A 12,591-nucleotide genomic window follows, 5' to 3' on the forward strand; every position below is an offset into this window, starting at 1 on the left:
AAATATGCCAGCTTAGTACTGCATATGTCATTTAAACATGCCTTTGTTTAGACTGCTATCTGTTCCCACAATGGCTCTTACCCTTCCACTCTGCTTCGCTGTATGTTGTGTGAGGGATAAAGGTTAGAAATGCAGAACCTATCTTTAAATATGCATTTATAAACTCAAGAGTCCAGGAACCAAAGTAGTGGCATGCCTTTCAGTAAATATTCCAGGCCGTATATGCCCTACTGCTGCATATGGTTAGTGGACAAAAATGCCCCACCCTTCAGGGAAATCCAGCAATCCATGGATAATAAATTTCATGCAGAATTAAAGAGAAGATTCTAACAGATTTCAAGTACATTTCTGTCAAACCAGTGCTCACTGACTTACTCCTATTTATGACAATTCTCTGTGAATTTGCATGAGCTACCTGTTCTGTAGGTCCTTCAAATGTTAAAGTACCATGAAGTGCTTGTAGCTAGCTTGTTAATACGTCAACTCTGTGACATTCTTTAGTCACTACATTTAGTCACTACATTCAGGTGTGTGCTTATGAATACAGAATACACAATGTAGTGTACTCTGTATTCATAAGCACACAGCTGAGTATTGTTGCCTACATTAGACTGATACTGTAGCTTGATTTTGACACTTCAGTATATGAACATGCTGTATGAAAGGCTGTTCAGGTAGGAAGCACCTTTACCAATTCACTGCCTACTTCCCTAAAAAATATTTATGACACAAGAAAACTCAGAGGGAAATACCTTGATTTCTTCTCACAAAATAACTGTAGTGAAAAAAATGAAATAAAGTTGGTAGAATCATGAGTATGTTGTAATATCAGTTTTGTCTGACCTGTTAATTTCAAAATGCTTTTATCGCTAGGAATGGTATTGTTGTAACCAGAAGAACTTCACAGCAATGCAGTAAAGTTAAAACATATTAATTAATCTATGCTTAACAATGTGCAATATTAGCCATTGCTGAACATGGGCCCTGTTTGGCAGCTGGAAGAAAGGTAGGAGATAATGAAATGCATGACCCTATAATAAACACTATTTGTCTTTGGTTTGATTCTTGGGTTTTGTGTGCTTGTTTTATTGAAAGATGATGTAATTTTTTTTTAGATCTGTTTATTTCCAAAAGGGGTAAGAAATAAGAACTTTCTACAAAGGTCTCACAATACACTAAGCAGAAGAACAGGCTGCTCACTAATCTCTCTGCAGAACAAAATTCCAGCCACAGAATCTGCTGACTTTGATCTTCTCTGGCTATTGCAGCTTTGAATGCTGCCAACACTGCCCTGACACCTAACCTCATCAGCAACCCTCAACAATAAGGTCTGTATGTTAAACTGCATGGTTTGAAGCAAGTCCATTTTGCCCATCTACCTTGAAATGGAAGAAAAAAGGGCAGAGACAGGGAAAGAAAACTTGCTTTTTTTTCATTTATTGCTTGTGACAGTTGTCTTCCGAATCCCATGGCTCAGTAAGGTAATTTGTTTTGCGCTCCTAATCAAATTATGCAAAAGTTTTGCAAGTATGAGTTAGTTACCTCTCCCAACACAGAGGCTAGAGAACCTGTGAAGTTTGTTGTGAGTTTTTTTGACACTGGCTTTCTTGCTGAAAGGGCAAATCTTCTAAAAAGTTTGTTTTGCCAGTAGCTAGTTTTCTGCATTCCTGAGGATGTGTTCTGTTCCTGCATAATTTTAGCCATGTCACCTGGATAATCCTCTAAAGTGATACCTTTCATTGAATAGGAGCTGTAAGAGGTGAAGCAGCCCTTGGTCCAAAAATTAAGTCATGCTGTGTGGTTTAGGTCTACTACCTTGAAGCTGCTTGCCTCAGTGACTCTGCATGAAAATTACAGAAATTTATTTTGGAATTCTCACATTTTTTCTCCACATCAACAGTTCTCCTCCTTGTAATCTTCAAATTAGACATTTACAAGGTGTTCTGTGACCAGATTCCATTTATTTGTACATTGTAATACATATGTGTATCCCATAGACTGCAGGGTGCAGGGTAAGATCATGTTTTATCATCTTTATTCTTCCTAAAATAGGATAGAAATTCTGTGAGCTGTTTTAAAACAAAGCTGAAGTAATTTATACGTGCAACATAACATATATTAATAAAACCTATATAATTTACGTTTACTCAGTGTATCTAAAGGTCTAATATAAAACGCTCCTAGGCAGAAAGAGATACTTATTTTTAAAGAAAGGTGGTAATGCATGGCACATACGCAATACCTTTCTTTTGCTTACAGGTGACAGATTATTTGCTTACTTAACAAAGGTAGAGTAACTGAGATGGAATATGTTGTGTCCTGGGGGCTTTAATATGCTATCAAGAAGAAATTTTGAAGAAATATAAATGCATTCGCATTAAACACAATAGCCCAGATTCCAATACTAGACTAAATCATTCTGATCCACTTGTATTAGAGTGACCTTGCCATGACTTGGGCATTCCTGTCAGAGAAAATATTTCCAAGATGAAGCCTCTACAGGTGGCATACAGAAAATTGCTATTTGCTCTTGTCTGAGCACTGCAATCTCTGCAGTTAAGAAGACACTCGCAAAGACTCAAGGCTGACCTCCCTTCTGACAAGGTCTGGGAGTACACAAAGATGTTCAGAAGCTAAGGCAAAAGGCTCAGCAGAGTGTTGAACGTGCATCTGCACCTGAACAGCAGAGGTGCAGGAAACACAGCAGGGTGACCCTCAGCACCATTGCGCTGCTCCCTGCCCTGCACTGTGTCAGCTGTGAGTAAGGTGCACTGCTATGTGCTATGTGCTTCCCTGCCCATTGCTTTCCAAGGCATCTCCAGGAGCAAGGGGATGGTGAGTACCAGAACTATCCTGAGAGTAAAAACTGGGGATAGGTTTTGGCCTTATTGATCAATAACAAACTGACAGAGAACACTGTGACTGTACAAAATACAAAGTACACCTACTGCTTCTTTCCCCAGAGCACACGATTTTATGGGGCCAGGGCCATATACACACGTATCTATAAAAGACCTAAATATTAATTGGGTATGGTGGGCACCATAGATCTGTTAAATTGACCTGATAACTCTTTGTCACCAAAAGAGAGATGAAGCTCTGCTCCCCTTTCTCAGGATACTCAGTGGTCATGATATTCTTTAGACTCCACTGGGAACAGATCCATTTCACCAAACTGACAGAAAAATAAGCCACTAGAAAAGGAGTAATATTTTTCTGATCATTCAGTCTACTGTATCCAGTCATGCATGGGTCTGAAAAATTAAAAAGTATGTTGGAAAAGAGAGAAATAGGTAAGGGGAAAAAAATGAAAAAAAAATCTGAGAGTGAGGAGAAAAGTCAGTAAAAATATGCAGTCTGCAGAATATTCACAAGGTAATTACTAACAATACCACTATGGGACATTTAATTCTCTGAATTTTGAGTTAAAAATCAAATTTCTGTTGTGGATACTAATCTCTAGTTGTAAGGGTCACTTTTGTAAATTCACAGAAATAATCTGATGAGTAGCTGAAATGAAAATATCTGCATCCATTTGAACTTGTGTTCTAAAATAACAGGCTGGAAAAATGGCCTAGCAATATTTTGGAAGTATATAGTGTTGGACAGCCAACTATAAAAATAACTTTCTATATCTCTTCCTTATATCTAATTTTAATCTAAACTACATTTAGAAGAAGGATGTGTAATTGTAAATACTCTGGTGGGTGCCAAGGTAGCACTGTCATTTAATATCTGAGCTACACTGCAATGGCACACTTCAAGGTGCATCTGAAAGCAGATTTATTTTTAAAAAAAGTTAGATCCTTACACGATTGTCTATTCATACAGCTCAAAGCCTAGCCTAAAGATCTGATTACATTTCTCATTACTCTTATTTACAGTACGTATTTTTCCATTTCAGGATGTGTTTCCCACCAAAATAAAGCTTTCTATGGCAAGTGACAGAAGGTAATACTTTCAGAAACATTTGAGTGACAGACATTTGCAAGGATGCTGCATGCATGTATGAATCCTGAGGGCCAAAAAGCTGGAGCTGACTGGTCTTTGTTATGGGGCTGTGCCTATGGATTGCACCATGGGAAGGCAGCAGCAGAGAAATTCACAGACCTGTTCTGTGCTGGGCGGGCTCTCTATTCTGATGCCTGCTAAGGGAGAGGGCTCAGCCTCACACTGTCTACTGTGCTGTCTACTGTGCTTCTTGTAGTAATGCTCTCAGTCACTCAGACATTGAAAATTATCCTTTTCCCTTGATGTTCTACTTAAGAACATTTTTCATGAAATACATTTCACTTCTATTTTAAATTTATTTTCTTGTTGAAATTAAGATTGCATTCAGACAAAAAGAATGGAGGACAAGACACATACTTTGGTTGAAATCTTTTGATCTAATGATTCCAATGAATAATTTTTAACTTTATACAGCATGAAAAAGTGACACTGTTTGTTTTTATGCTCCTTTGGTCACTCCAAGTAGGTTCTGCCACAATAAACAGCCGAAGGAAACACTTTCCAAATGAAAACTTGCATATCCTCCAGTTCCCTTTGACATAAAACTGCTCAGACAATTTCTGGCTATGCTTTTGCTAAACTCTGTCCCTATGCTGCAGGGTTGGCCAGTGTGGGAATTTTGAGCTATATGTAGCTGATAAATGGTTCAAGAAAGGTTGCTGGGCAGCTGCTCATTGATGTGCCTGGTGACATCTCTGATGTGTCACTGTGATGGATGAACCATCTCATGGAGAGGACAGGGGCTTGAGAGCCTACATTTCTGGGTTAGCTTAAGAATCTCCTGTACATACAGCCTAACTCTACCATTCAGATGAGCCTGTCTCTACCAATGAAAATTTAATATTTTCTCTTCCTGTGAATTTTTTCTCAAAATGTATTAATTTCCTGAATGAGGATCAGAGGTTTTAAGCCAGTGTACACCCCATGCAATTAAAATCAGTAAGTGTTCAGTAAGTATTAGATCATACAAGCTAATATGTTACCTCACTGCCTAGAATCATAGAATGGTTTGTGTTGGAAGACACCTTAAAGATCATTCACTAGTTCCAACCTGCTGTCTTGGCAGGACTATCTTCTACTAGACAAGATTACTTAGAGTCCCACCTAACCTGGCCTGTAACATTTTGAGAGATGAGGCATCCCCAACCTCTCTGGGCAACCTCTGCCACTGCCTCACAGGAAAGAATTTCATCCTAGTCTAAACCCACTCTCTTCCAGTCTAAAGACATTGTTCTGCCACTATGTGTCCTTGTAACAAGTCCCTCTCCAGCTCTCTTGTAGGCCCCATTTAGGTACAAAAGTCCTGAACAACTCCAAGTCTCTCAGCCTTTCTTTAGAGGAGGGGTGGTCCATCCCTCTAACCATCTTGGTGGCTCTTCTCTGGGTTTACTGCAAGGGCTCCATGGCCTTCCTGTGCTAGGGACCCAAGAGCTGGATGCAGCTCTCCAGGTGGGATCTCACAAGAGTGGAGGGGCAGAATCACCTCCCTTGATCTTCTGACCACACTGCTTTTGATGCAGGCCAGGATGGGGCTGGCTTTTGGGGCTGCAATAGCCCATTGACGGCTCTGGTCCAGCCTCTCACCCACTAGCGCCTGCAACTCTTTCTCAGTGGAACTGCTCATGATCCATTCATCTCCCAGCCTGTGTTCACATCAGATGTTGATCTAGGGGCATCATAATGACTCTTTTTGTACTAATAACAGCAGCTAGCAAGGTTTTCATACATATCCTCTTATAAACAATTTAGACCCCGAGTGGGAATGAGTAATAAAAGTTTTATTGAGAACCAAATAAAAATATACAAAGCAGAAGGGGTCATGCTGGCAGCACGGCTTGATGCCAGGGGCTCATTCACAGAATGGTGGCTCTGCCTTTTATACACCTGGGAAATTGCATCAACTACATGAATATTTATGAGCAGTCATACATATTTTAATATTTTCCTTGTATATATCCTTGGCCCCTACCGAAGTCTACCAGTTGACTCCTTTGTAGTCCATCGTTGGAGTCCTTCTCACAATTTGATTGTTGGTGAGGTGTTACCATGCCAAGTTTTCCCAGGGACAAGCCTCCCTCATCCCCGGCTGTCCCATGCCAGGGGCATGTGTACACACCCACATGTCTCTGACAGCTCTGATAGCCAGAGTTTTCTGGTGGCAACAACAGGGAGGGGAGGAGAGGATTGAAGGGAGAACAAAAAGGGGTCCAAAACCAAGCTACAACAACAGAGTCACCTATCAAAAGAACTTTAAACCTTAATAAAACCTTTTAATGCCCAAAATCATTTGTGAGAGCCAATTACTTCACCACTCATCCATAACATCCTGATCTTGCTACTTGCACTGTTGGATACTAAAACTGAGTATTTTGAAACAGTCTTGAAGTCTCTACACCAGATCAAGATTCCAAGGCAAAGATGGCAAATTTCAGTCAGCTGGTAAGACTTAAGAGTGTCTTGTCTGAGTTATATCAGACATATATATTTGTAATAAATGAAATGGGTCTGGGAACAGCATCACAAGATGGTCAAGATTGAACAGGCTCACTAGAGGTAATTTTTCCAAATCACATGTCCAAACAAAATAATCTGGAACCAATTACAGATGACAAGAGTGTCACAGCTCCCTACTATATGTGATTGTTTAACATTAGGACACCTCAGCTGTGAAAACTGTGGATGAAACTTTGAAAAAAAATAAGTCCAGGCAGCTTTTGAACATTTCCAAAGATGAAGGCTTCACAATGACCATGAGCAATAAGTTCCAGTACTTGTTCACATTCACCGTGAAAAAGTGTCCTGATGTTCAGAGGGAACCTCTTACGTGTCAGTTTGTGCCCATTTACCCTGATCCCATCGCTGGAAACCGCTAGAAATAGCCTGGCTTCATCTTCTGTGTTCCCTCTGTGTTCAACGAGTTTTAAGTCCTCCTTGAGGATCAGGTCCTGTGAATATGAGATTACTTGGAGGTAATTTTCTAAGGCTTTACCCACCAATTCTTCCTGGTTAAGTGGCCTACAACAACTACTCACTACCATATGGGTTACCCGTGCTGGTCTGCTTTTAATCTTTACCTATAAAGTTTGAGTTGGCTCATCATCAGTGCCTAGATAGAGCTCCAGAAAGCTGGTCTTTCACATAAAGGGTGACTCTTCATCCATATCTTCCCACCTGGTCCTTCCTAAAATCTTGTGTCCCTGCACTGAAGCACCCTAGTAATGTAAACCTATCCACTACTCCTCCACAGCCCCAGTAAAATCAAAGCTCACAACAGCCCAGAGATTTCTAATGCTTCCTATGTGTTTTCCATGGCATCATTGACACGCAATGTGACACCCCATTCCTCTGTCCCTGTAGCCGCTACAACACCATAGTTGTATGTATACTCCTTAATGGTAATGCTCCTTGCAGTACTTTAAACTGAGAACAACATCCAGCAGCAGCAAGGAGTACTTGTGGGCAGAGGGCAAAGCACAGTACTGACTAATCTGGGAGTTTAGTATATAATGCTATTTCTGGGTACTCTCAACTTATAAATATAGACATAGCCTCAGATTAACTTTAATGCAAATGAGGCAAAAGGGAACTTCCTGATTATTATTTTAATTGTTGCTTTAAAAGACAATCAAGAGCACAACTGGTCTTATTGCTCTGAAGAAGACCAACAGTAATACAACTTTGCATTTCAGACACTAATTATGCACAACCTCAGACTATGTGCTGACCCTGAGGACAGTGCAATCCCTTGCTTTGCATAAAGGCAACAATATTGTGATGTGGAAATTAATAGTCAAATGATCTAAATAGTGTAAATTGAATTAAGAACTTAGGGCAGCCTTTGTTTAATTACCTGACAGACTGAAAAACATGGCAGAAGCAGAGATCCTGAGTATGTCCATGATACTTAGCTTATGTGCCAAGTTGAGCACTGCTTCACACAGATGCCCTTCATCAGGGAGGGGTGGCCATTGCAAGAGGCATGTTTTCTGAATCAAATGTGGGGTCCTGTCCATCCTCTGTCTCTTAGTATGGTAGAGGTCCCTGCAGATATGTCCAACTGCAAAAGTGTTGGAACATTCCATGGAATTTTGAGTCTAAAATGGTCACAGGTGCTCTTCTAGCTAACTAAAGAGCCAGGGGAATCATTGGGGTGTTCTAGGGCCTGAATTGCACAGTAGACCATGAATTCTGCTTGTAGGCTATGTTGGAAAACAAAGCAGTTTGTGTATCTCACTTCTATGCTCTATCACACATAAAGATTCAATAACTCTTGCAGAAGAAACAGAGCTGCCTAAGGTATTACCATTTCTCCCATTTTTACGTTTCATAACATGAGAGGGAGTAATAACAAATGAACAAACTACTGAATTTCTCACTTTTTACTGGGACTGGTTAAGAAGCCTTATCTACTGGCAGCACTGAGTCACATATGACCTAGAATTTTAACGTCTTAATACCATGGTGCATGAGAACCTCTAGGACAGATACAGTCAGTTGAAATGCTCTACTAAGCGGTCCCTGGTTTCTTGCATCTTTTAAATGCAAGAAGCAAGGAATTGCCTCCAAGAAGGCCCTTCAAGATGGAATGCACTTTTCAGCTGCTGTGATACAGAGTTCAGTGGTATTCAGAGTAACCTGCTCACACTCTAGCATTCATTTGGGACCTAACAGGGTAAAGGAAAGTAATATGGATACTTTGGTTGCATAGGAAAAGTGATCCTTCCCTTTCTAAAAATAACCTTTGCTATCACAAATATTTCTGAATGACAAAATAGCATATATCCATTATGAGCTATGGAAAGGACCATGCAGTAGTCCAGACACCCAACATAGTACTTTTCAATTGAGATTTTTACATGTGGTCTTTTTCTCTAAAGTAAAATGCCAACATAAACTGACTGGCTGTCATCATCTGACTCCCACAGCATGTTGTTTCTAGTTCTACAATACAAACATCAACATTAAATAGTAAACACCTAAAACTAGCTAAGAGGAAGAGAAATTCTTATAACAGGAAGATTTTGCATATTCAGAGGATTTTTTAAAATTTTCTTTCTGTGAGTATGATATTTCCATTTGTTTTCCTTCCTTCCTGCAACCTTTAGCTGTTTCTAAAAAGGGAATCGGGAAAACAATGAGTGTCACAGCTCCCTGCAATATGTGATTGTTTAACCTTAAGTCACCTCAGCTGTGAAAACTGTGGATGCAACTTTGAAAAAATATTTTGAAAGTGACAGCACAATTCTTTTGTGATGTTTATACATTTTTAATAATTCTGCTTCCAGTAGAACTAGTATTTCTTGCAGCCACAGAATAATGAAACCAGCTGTTAAAAGGATGCAGTTTTACTTATGCTGTTTTCTCTGTCTAGTTAGCTAAGAGACTATGCTGTAGCTTAATGCAACAGAATAATTACAGTGATGCTTTAGGAAGTCTCAAAAAGCAGAGGTGCTTCTCCTTTTACATGGCTTCTTTTGGGGAGGAGGGCATGTGTCCGTGTGTGAGGGAGCACAGCAGCATGATGGCAGATGGAAATAGAGTAAGACAGCCAAGAGAGGACATGGACAATGTGCCACAGAGCTCAATAAATCTATATGGTCTCTATGCTCTGCAAGGTCATAGATGACACTGACGCTGGTTTCCTAGCAACCCACTCTACTAACCTACTTTTGTCCCAATCACTGGAGAATGACTTTAATGCTCTGAGCTGTGTTTCAACATGCGGAGGAAATAATCAAATTGACGATGGTTAACCGCTGATGTGCAAAATGCCAAAAAGCATTTTGCTGGTCCATCTCCTCTCTATATATCTTGTACACAGAAATCTTTTTAAATAAAGAACAGCATTAAAGAACCCCTAAGTTTCACAGGAATATTAATTTCATTTAAAAATGTAGACATATAATGTGAAAAGACACATGTGTTAGTTAAGCAGGCATATAGTACTAGATCCCAGTGGAAAAGGATTTACCCCAAACAGGAGATGCATATGATATTAAAAAAAAAAAAAAAAAGGTAAAAAAAGAGAAAAAAGTAGAAACTAAAAAATAGGAAATTACAAAGTCCTTAAATGATTAACATGGGTTTATTGAGCCATAGATAATGTAGTCAATTAGTTTAAAATGCTTAATATGCCACCAAAAAAATCTAAATTTCAAATATCTGCCATAAAAAAACCATATATATTGCATAGAGAAAACAGAGTTTTTCAACAACAGTAACTCACTGACATAACCATGTTGAATGAACTCTTCTTCTGTAGCTGATAAGTAATATGCATATGGTCAATAGGACACAGCTATATCTTGTCAAAGTAACGATGTATTTGTGTTTTCCTCTTCAAAAATTTTACATAGCCCAATTCCAAAACAGATGTCAAATGACACAGCAGAGTAAATCATGCAAAGCAAAAAATTTGTTCAACGAATTTTGCCTTTTTTTCTGCTTGAGTAATGCTCTAAATTCTAACTAACCATAATTTTGATTTATATGGTCAATTATTTTAATTTTATTATTCAAATTTCCAGTTCCTGACTCACAATATTCATTCTTCACTAGTTAACTGCAAATATTTATAAGAATCAGATTCAAAGGCTCTTCTGTGCTTTCATAAAAAGTATTCTCATCCAGCCATAGGATGTAAAACTTGAAAAAGAACCACTTCATTTAACATGTAGCAAATTAATACTTTCAGAACACATGTACTGTATAAATCTCAGCTCTGATTTACATTTGATAGGACTTTCATTTCAGACAGACAAGCAACAGTGCTGTGGTTTAACCCCAGCCATTAACCAAGCCCCATACAGCCTCTCACTCACTCACTCTCCCACCAGCAGGGCTGGGGAGAGAATCAGAATGGTAAAAGTCAGTAATGTCCAGACAAGTAATGGGCTGAGATAAAGCAATTTAATAAGGAAAGCAAAAGTCACACATGCAAGCAAAGCAAAATAAGGAATTAATTCACTTCTCCCCCCAGGCAGGCAGGTATTCAGCCATCTCCAGGTGAATATAATGGTGGCTTGGGAAGAAAAACACCATCAGTCCAAAAGTCCACCCACCTTCCTCCTGTTTCTCCTGACTTTGTATACTGAGCATGATGGCATATGGTACGGAATAGCCCTTTGGTCAGTTTGAGTCACCTGTTCTGTCTGTCTGTCATCCCAGGCTCCTGTGCACCCCTCCCTCTCCAGTGTGGCACTACAAACAGCAGAAAAGGCCTTGACTCTGTGTAAGCACTACTCAGAAACAACCATCTCTGTATTATCAACCCTGTGTTCAGCACAAATCCATAAAATAATCCTCGTACTAGCTACTGTGAAGAGAGTTAACTGTACCCCAGCCAAAACTGCCACAAATAGGCATGGGAGGTATGACCTTGCTTCCCTATACTCAAGAAAACTTGAAGTTTTGCTGTTTAAAAAACCTTGTGCTAACATTTTCCTTGCCCACTGCCAGAAAAACACAGTGGATGTATCACTGCATCCAAAACTATGAAATATTGTGGTGATCTACTTGAGGGACACTTACTGAGCTGAGATGGAGCTTTTCAATTGTGCTGATGCAGCACTGGTCTCCTCCATAGCAGGTATTGTCATTAACATGAGAAAATGAGTTCTTTAGTGCCAAACACAGTAATTGCCTAAACCTTGGTTACCACCACACACAGAAGACTGGCAGATACAAGGAGAGGGAATTGAAAGATCACGAGATCATATACCACATATGTAGTGCCCTGCTCCCTGACTGAATTGAATATGTCATGAAGATTCTCCTAAACTGTTTTGACTGTGAGTGGCATTGTGAGGCCACAAAAAAAGCAAGAATCACCATCCAGTAGCAAAATCCACTAACAGCTGTTCCCCACATAGGATTTGGAGAGTGGAGAAACATGCAGATTGCCAATACAGTAACTCCCTCACAGTGGAGCATGGTCCTTCAGGATTACTTTCTGTTAGTTACACAGGATGGTCCTTAGGTGGGAAGAGTCTGAGCTCACATAAAAATAGCTTCTGTCACTCTCATTTTTACCCCACAGTGCATTTGTGTTGCTGATGTGGTTTGAGGCATTTTTTCTGGTTTGCTCAGCAGTCATTTATAACCTCAGAATAATGGCATTATGTAGATTGAGGGGAAAAATTGGAAGTTTCTAGCCTAGTCTCCTCAGAGCAGGAAAAGTAAAGAGTGGATTTTTCAGAGTCTTGTCAAATCAACATCTTAGTATCCCAAAGGATTATTCTTTCATAACCTCTCTGGAAGCCTCTTCCAGTGTTTGATAATCCTCATGATGATTTTTTTCCCTTAAAAATCATAGAATTTTTTGCCATATTACAAGTTTTTGGAAAAGTCTTAGCTCATGCAGAGGACTGATGAGTCCTACTCCTTCAAGAAATTTTCTAGGAATGACAGCTTAATTAATGCAGACTATATGTGTGGATGTGCTTGTTTAGCAATGAAGGAAAAATGCTAAATGAAAAGCTGAGCCTGAGCACAGCTAAATTGTGTTGACTAAAATGTTTACCAATTAACAAAGGGAGATTTGAAGGAATTGTTAAGTCTCTATACGTGATTAAAAACAAA

The 12,591-nt window shown here is 39.4% G+C and overlaps 1 long non-coding RNA gene across 1 annotated transcript; it reads right to left on the reverse strand.

Annotated features, from left to right (window-relative positions):
• Positions 1 to 3,708: 3,708 nt before the first annotated feature.
• Positions 3,709 to 11,925, reverse strand: LOC137464522 (uncharacterized). The gene is made up of 3 exons (XR_010994269.1): positions 11,542 to 11,925; positions 8,469 to 8,675; positions 3,709 to 3,771 (listed from the first exon to the last, which is right to left on the reverse strand). It is a non-coding gene; the product is annotated as an uncharacterized lncRNA (long non-coding RNA).
• Positions 11,926 to 12,591: the final 666 nt, after the last annotated feature.

Source organism: Anomalospiza imberbis, chromosome Z (genome assembly GCF_031753505.1).
Source record: "Anomalospiza imberbis isolate Cuckoo-Finch-1a 21T00152 chromosome Z, ASM3175350v1, whole genome shotgun sequence".
Classification (NCBI taxonomy): Eukaryota; Metazoa; Chordata; class Aves; order Passeriformes; family Viduidae; genus Anomalospiza; species Anomalospiza imberbis.